Source organism: Palaemon carinicauda, chromosome 22 (assembly GCF_036898095.1).
Source record: "Palaemon carinicauda isolate YSFRI2023 chromosome 22, ASM3689809v2, whole genome shotgun sequence".
NCBI lineage: Eukaryota > Metazoa > Arthropoda > Malacostraca > Decapoda > Palaemonidae > Palaemon > Palaemon carinicauda.
In genome coordinates, this window is record NC_090746.1 from 55,082,255 (window position 1) to 55,088,851 (window position 6,597).

Genomic DNA, 6,597 nt, shown 5'->3' on the forward strand with positions numbered 1-6,597 from the left:
TCGTCTGCTTCGATTCCTTTTCACCTTCACTGTTCGCACTGAACGTATTGTTCTCGTCATTAGTGTCACTGTCGAAGGTCTCTGTGGCCAGTTGTTGGGATGTCGCAGCCGGAGCCATTTCCTGGTTGTCCTCAGACGTCTCCACGATCCCTGGCATTCCATCTGTCGAACTGTACACACCCTCTTTTCCACCGTCGTCGTCTCCGTCTCCATCATCATCCACAGAGGGGGTAATTTCCAGGGGAACCAAATGGCTAACAGCTCGCTGTGACTTGACACCCTTGAACAACACTTTGGCCGAACGTACGACGCCGTCGTCGTCCGGATACGTTTCTACAACACGTCCAAGGGGCCACGTAGCTCTCTTTTGATGTTCTTGTTTCACCAACACGACATCTCCAGGGTGCAGCTTGGAGGGTTCCCCGGACTGACAGTCGTGTCGGGCTCTCATCACACTCAAATATTCCTTTCTCCACCTCTCTCTGAATGCCTTCAAAGAGTCTGTTAGTTTCAAATAACGATCACGTAGCCTCCGGGAGGTGAAGGTCGTGTTGAGGTGCTCGTCCGGTAAGAGCGGTGCCATGAGGAGGACTGGGTGTCCTCTTAACAAATGGGAAGGGATGAGGACTTCATCCTCGCATCCATCGCCGCTGTACATAAGCGGGCGATTATTCACTACGGCTTCTGCTTCTTTCACCAGTGTCAATACGTGGGCGTTCGGTAGATACTTTTGGCCGAGGGCTATTTGGAGAGTTCGCTTCGTCACCCCTATCAGCCGCTCGAAGAGTCCACCCTTCCAATGTGCTCTGGGCGTCTGAAACCTCCATTGTATTCCCGTTCTCCTCAGGAACTGCTGAACTTCATCTTCTTCGTAGAGTCCCTGCAGGAGGTGGCTAGCGGTTTTGAACGTCTGGTGATTATCAGAGGTGATGTATTGGGGGGCGCCATGCGTGGCGCAGAATCGCCTTAGGGCCAAGACGAATTCTTCCGCTTCCAGGGAGGGGCAGAAGTCGAGATACACGGCCCTACTGGCCATGCACGTTACAATCAGGATGTACCCGGGCTGCGTTTCAGTTTGTATGGCTGCTGTGTGGTCCACTCCAACTGCTTTAAAGGGTCTCTCGAGGGTCGTTCTTTCCTTGGGTAGGGGGGGTGGTGGTGGCTGTTTCGACGAAGACTGGAAGGCGCGCCAACACTCCATACATTCTTTTATCACCCGCTTGGCAATAGAACATAGACCCGCCGCCCAACATTTCTGTCGAAAGATACCCATTAGTGTATTCACACCACAATGTAAATGCAAACGGTGTAAATATTTTAAATAAACCCTAACTAAACGCCCTTTGGCTGGCAAGAGAATTAACTGATTAATTTCTTCTAACTTGGACACTCGTCCTCTAGTACAAATGAGTCTATCTTTTATTACTAAATTCAACTGTCTTACTAAATTGACAACTTCACGAGGGGGTCTGACTCCGCCCTCCAAGTAAGCATAAACTGAAGGCAAATGTTTCTGCTCTACCAGAACAACAATACTGAATGGATTCCGTTCTATTTTTGCAAACTTTAAAATTAATCTGACTACTCTCAACAAGAATTGGAATCCTACTTCCCTTTTCAGGATTTCCCAAATCTCGCCTGGGGGGGTAGGACATATCTCCTCCCTTAACTCTTGAACCGCCGCTACTAATTGAGTTTGATGTAGTGGATCTTCCTCCTTGCAAGGAACAGGTTTTCCCGTGGTCCTGAGGAATTCTGGACCGTTCCTCCACAGGGAGTTAACTAGCAGCTGTCGAGTAGTTGCACCTCTGGATAGGATATCGGCAGGGTTCTGATAACTAGGGACATGGTTCAGACTGAATCTACAAACCTGCTGAATAAAAACAATCTCCGCCACTCTGTTAGAAACAAACACATTTTTATGAGACCTGGCATCGGGAGATGCTACCCATGCCAACGTTACCTTGCTGTCAGTCCACATTACTATTTCTCGTGGCTCGATCAGTTCCTTGAGAGTTCTTGCTAATCTGCTGCCTAGCAACAAGGCCAGCAGCTCTAGCTTGGGGATCGTCAGTTTGCTCATCCCTTTCGGAGTGATCCTCATCTTACTAGTTACTAGGCTTACCCCATTGCAATCGTCCCTGGTATATGCCACTGCTCCGTATGCCTTACTGCTGGCATCGGTGAACACATGTAGTTCTAAACCCTTTTTACCTATCGATCTTTGAAAGGTGATGTCGCTCACCGCTTTCAAATTATTCAGCAATTCACTTGCCTCTTTAGCCTTTTCTCCTCCTAACACGTCATCCTAACCTACATTATCCTCCCATAGTTATTGGAGGAAAAGTTTTCCCTTTACAAATAATGGGCTGATCAAACCTATTGGATCGTAAATCGAGACCAACAGGGAAAGTACCCTTCGCTTCGTAGGCACCCATCCCTCTCCCAATTCACTAATCCCCTTACTTGCCTTCACACACAATCTGTCCATGTCCCGGGCCCATCGCAGCCCGAGCACGTTCACACTCACAGGCTCACTCCACTGTCTCTCGCTATCGAAGGCCAAGTGATTGGTTGCCCAACCTTCCAAAGGCATACCCGCCCCCTTTAAGATGTTATTAACAGACTCATGCTCTTGCCTCATGTGTTCTAAATCCTCAAATGTGGCCAGATAGTTATCGACATAAAAGGATTTTACTAAATCTGGCTGGCCTTCCTCTTTAAAATGACAATTTAATATCTGTTGTAGCAAAAATGGACTTGCTGTGATGCCGAACACCACGACTCTAAAGGCGAAGGTAAGCGCTCGACCAGCTGCCTCGCGCCACAGAAATCGTGTGTATTTGGCATCACGAGGATCTAACAAAACACGATGGAATGCTTTACTTATGTCGGCTAACATGGCATATCGGTTCAGCCTAAACCTTATGATTAAATTATATGCTAACGCTACCAAATTGGGCCCAGGTAAGAGACATTCATTCAATGACTTACAACCCTTTGACTTTGCTGAGGCATTGAACACGATTCTAAGGGGGGTGGTATGGCTGTCCTTCCTGACTCCAAAGTGTGGCATGTAATAACCTTCCACTATGGGATCTATCACCTCAGATATAAAACCTGCTTCGATATATTTGTCTATCACTCCCTGATATTGTTCAAAATATTTCCTATCCTCTCTGAATTTGGTCTGCAATGACTCTAACTGCGCCACAGCGTTACGATAATTTGGTTCTGGCCTAGCATCCGACCCGAATGGTAGGCTAACCTGATATCCCTCAGGGTTTTTCACAACGCTTTGCGATACCTTTCGCATGGCCTCTGCCTCGCGAACAGTGTATTGCTCAGATGGGGCGATGCCAACACGGTCTAAACGCCACCACTCGTCTACATCACACAGATATGGCTCGTTCGTGATTCTGCACACACTCAACGTTCTCACCTGCTCAATCCTTTCCCCTTGCAGTAGCCACTGCGGCACCTTCCCATATGGCCACATGCCATCGTGCGTCAGGAAAAGATTGATCCCATCCACTCTCTCCACGCCTATTACAAAATAACTAAAGTAGTCAGCCCCTACTAATACGTGGACATTTTTCAACACATCCAACTTGTTGGCTGGATCGGCTAACGTGACTCCCTTGGTCAACAGATGCTGTCTGACTTTACCATAACCAGCGTTATGTATCGGGACGTCTACGCTCTCATGTGCTACTAGTTTCATTCGCACGATTCTTTTGCCCATTTCAACCCTGCAACTTACTACATCGTATTGTCCGCTTATTTCCTCGGAACCAAACGGAGCTATATTTAAGGATACTCGTCCTACCACCGGTAGGCCTAATTGACGGGCAATTTTTGCTGAGATGAAGCTCCTCTGGCTTCCTGAGTCGAGGAATAGGCGGACTCGCTTACTACCTTGCTTGTGTTGGATACCTGCCATGGCTGTTGGCAAGATAGTGCATGGGAGGTCCACATCAGACCTCTGCGCGATCTTTGCGCTTGTGCATGGTTTAGCCTCTACTTTAGTCTTGGGTGGTCGGGGGGAGTTGCGGGCTGCTGAGGCGTCGCATTCACTACGGGGCGGGACGTCGTTGTTTGACTACTACTATGACTAGGGATCGATTGCGGTAGTCTACCCGCATCGCAAATTGCAGTGTGGTGCTTAGCATTACAGTTTCTACAGGGATTTGAGACGGGACATTTATCGCTACGATGACCTGATTTCGTACAATTAAAACAAAGACCCCTTTTCAGCAAAATGCGATGTCTGGCAGCTACGTCAGTCACTTGGCGATATCCGTGAGGCGGGTGCCGTTCGCTACAAAATGGGCAGGAATTATTGTGGATGATCTGGTCTTTTGTTACTCTCAAGACTGTCACCTCTCTGCAACGCATCGTCTTCTAACATTCTCACAATAAAGTCTATTGCCTCAAAAAACTCGTCCAACGTATAGTCACATTTTCTCAAATGCTCGACCACTTTGCGGTAGAGCTTTCCCTCTGACAATTTTTGATTTATGAGGCTCATGACCATGCCCTGGCCTATGTCATTGGTACTCAGTCTTTTGATTTGTTCGATTATGATGGTCAACTCAAAACGGAACCTTTTGAGTTCTACTGGGTTTAGTGACGGCACAAAGATGTTGGCTAATTTGCGGTGCAGAATCACGAGTGTCTGGTGCACGTTGCCATACTGCTTATCTAAAAGATCTAATGCTACACTATAGTTTGCGGCGGTTACACTTAGAGATTTTATGATTCTAAGTGGCTCTTTGCCTAACGTCCCCAATAAATACGTAAATTTAGACACTTCGTCTAAATCCGCTCTTCGGTCCACATGGATTGTGAAGAGCTCACGGTATGATGCGTACTCTTGCACTTCCCCTTCAAACGGGGGGAGAGCAACATTCCCCGTTGAAGTGCTTTTCACTTTGTCTATCCTATTATACAGTAGGGTAGAAGCGTGTGAAGCTTCACCCAACGTGTGCCTAATTCGGGTTTCAATACTAGATTCTAGTTTCACGCGCTGGCTTTTGTATAGCTCTCTTAGCTGTCAGACCTCTACCTGCAACCCCGTTACCAAATTCTGGTAAACGGACTCAGAATTGGTCTCTATTAGCGCTCTTTGCGTTTCGCTAAGTAAGTCGTTTATTAGGCCCATCGACGCCTCGATGTGCACGATCGTGGCCACCGCCATCTTGATTAATTTTACTTTTCGTTTCGGGGGGGGGGGAGGGTTTGGCAAAGCAAGGAAAGAGAAGTAATTTTACGTTAGGAAGAAGGGACTCAAGAAAAAATCTGACCCACGTGGTCGATCGCACATCGGGACGTTGAGGACCTTAATTGTCCGTCTCTCTCTCTCTCAAAAGCTCATATTTTAAATTAGTCCTGTCCGGCTCTGGGAAGCGCTTGCGATCCGGTTCGAAGGACCAAATGTTGTGATTTTCACCAGTTTATTAAATCTGCCTGATGTACTGGGCGGATCGCAAGGCCTTGAAGAGGCGAGATTCCCAAAACCTTCCAGGAGTTAACTAAAATACGGCGACAAAATTTACAATTTTATTATAAAAATAAACTCTGATACAAGACAAACAACATCCTTAAGCATTCACAAGACTTAATGAAAAACAAGGCTGACTCTTGGTAATGTAACAGTGCTCTTCAAGCACAAAGTCCATACCGGACTCATTAAAAAACTGAAAATAGTGACAATTCGAATTCAATTCACAACGAATCACACACCAAATATCCCTATTCTAATTTAACTCAGGATTCAGATCCCCAATCACAAGGATCTCTAAATTAAACTGCGATATAAAAAAACTACATGTCTTTCACACAAATTTACACTACAACCAACCTGGTACACGAGGTAGAGAGAAGAGAACAACTTAATAAACAACTTATGTTTAGGGGGGACGATGAAGCAAAGAGGTCGAATGAGGGTCGGCAGCTTCGAAGAAAACTTTGATTTCCCGCGTTAACTAAAGTTTCCTTAGCAAAGTGGAGGGAATTCTTAGTTTATTTATTTGCAAGGGGTTTGACAACGCCTTTTCATTTACTACAGGATCGTAAAACAGTTAAGGCTTTTCTTTAAATACAAGGGAAGGCTTAAGGCTTCGGCTGAGGGCCAGAATTTGTCCATATCCAATGACTTAGAAAGTCTTTGACACTAAACACATACACAGGACATTTTTGTCATGTTGCCTCAATTTTACGTTAGATTCATCATTGATATATTATAAACAGTCAATTTCCATAACACTCGCTCCTTCCCCACCAGGTGGTTAAGATTTAGGTCCCAATACAGTCGTGTATCAAACCTCAGTCTTTCGCCCGCGAAATCCCCCAGCCTTGCCCTCATTTGACGTAACGTTCGTGAAGTCAAATGACGGGACTTTCGAATGGCCAGTTCGAAAATTCCTGACAAAGTAGATCATGATGAATGGCGAAATATGGAATTGAAAGCTCAAAATAGAGATGAGTGGCAAAATCTAACCGAGGCTTTTAATATGCGTAGGATATATATATATATATATATATATATATATATATATATATATATATATATATATATATATATATATATATATA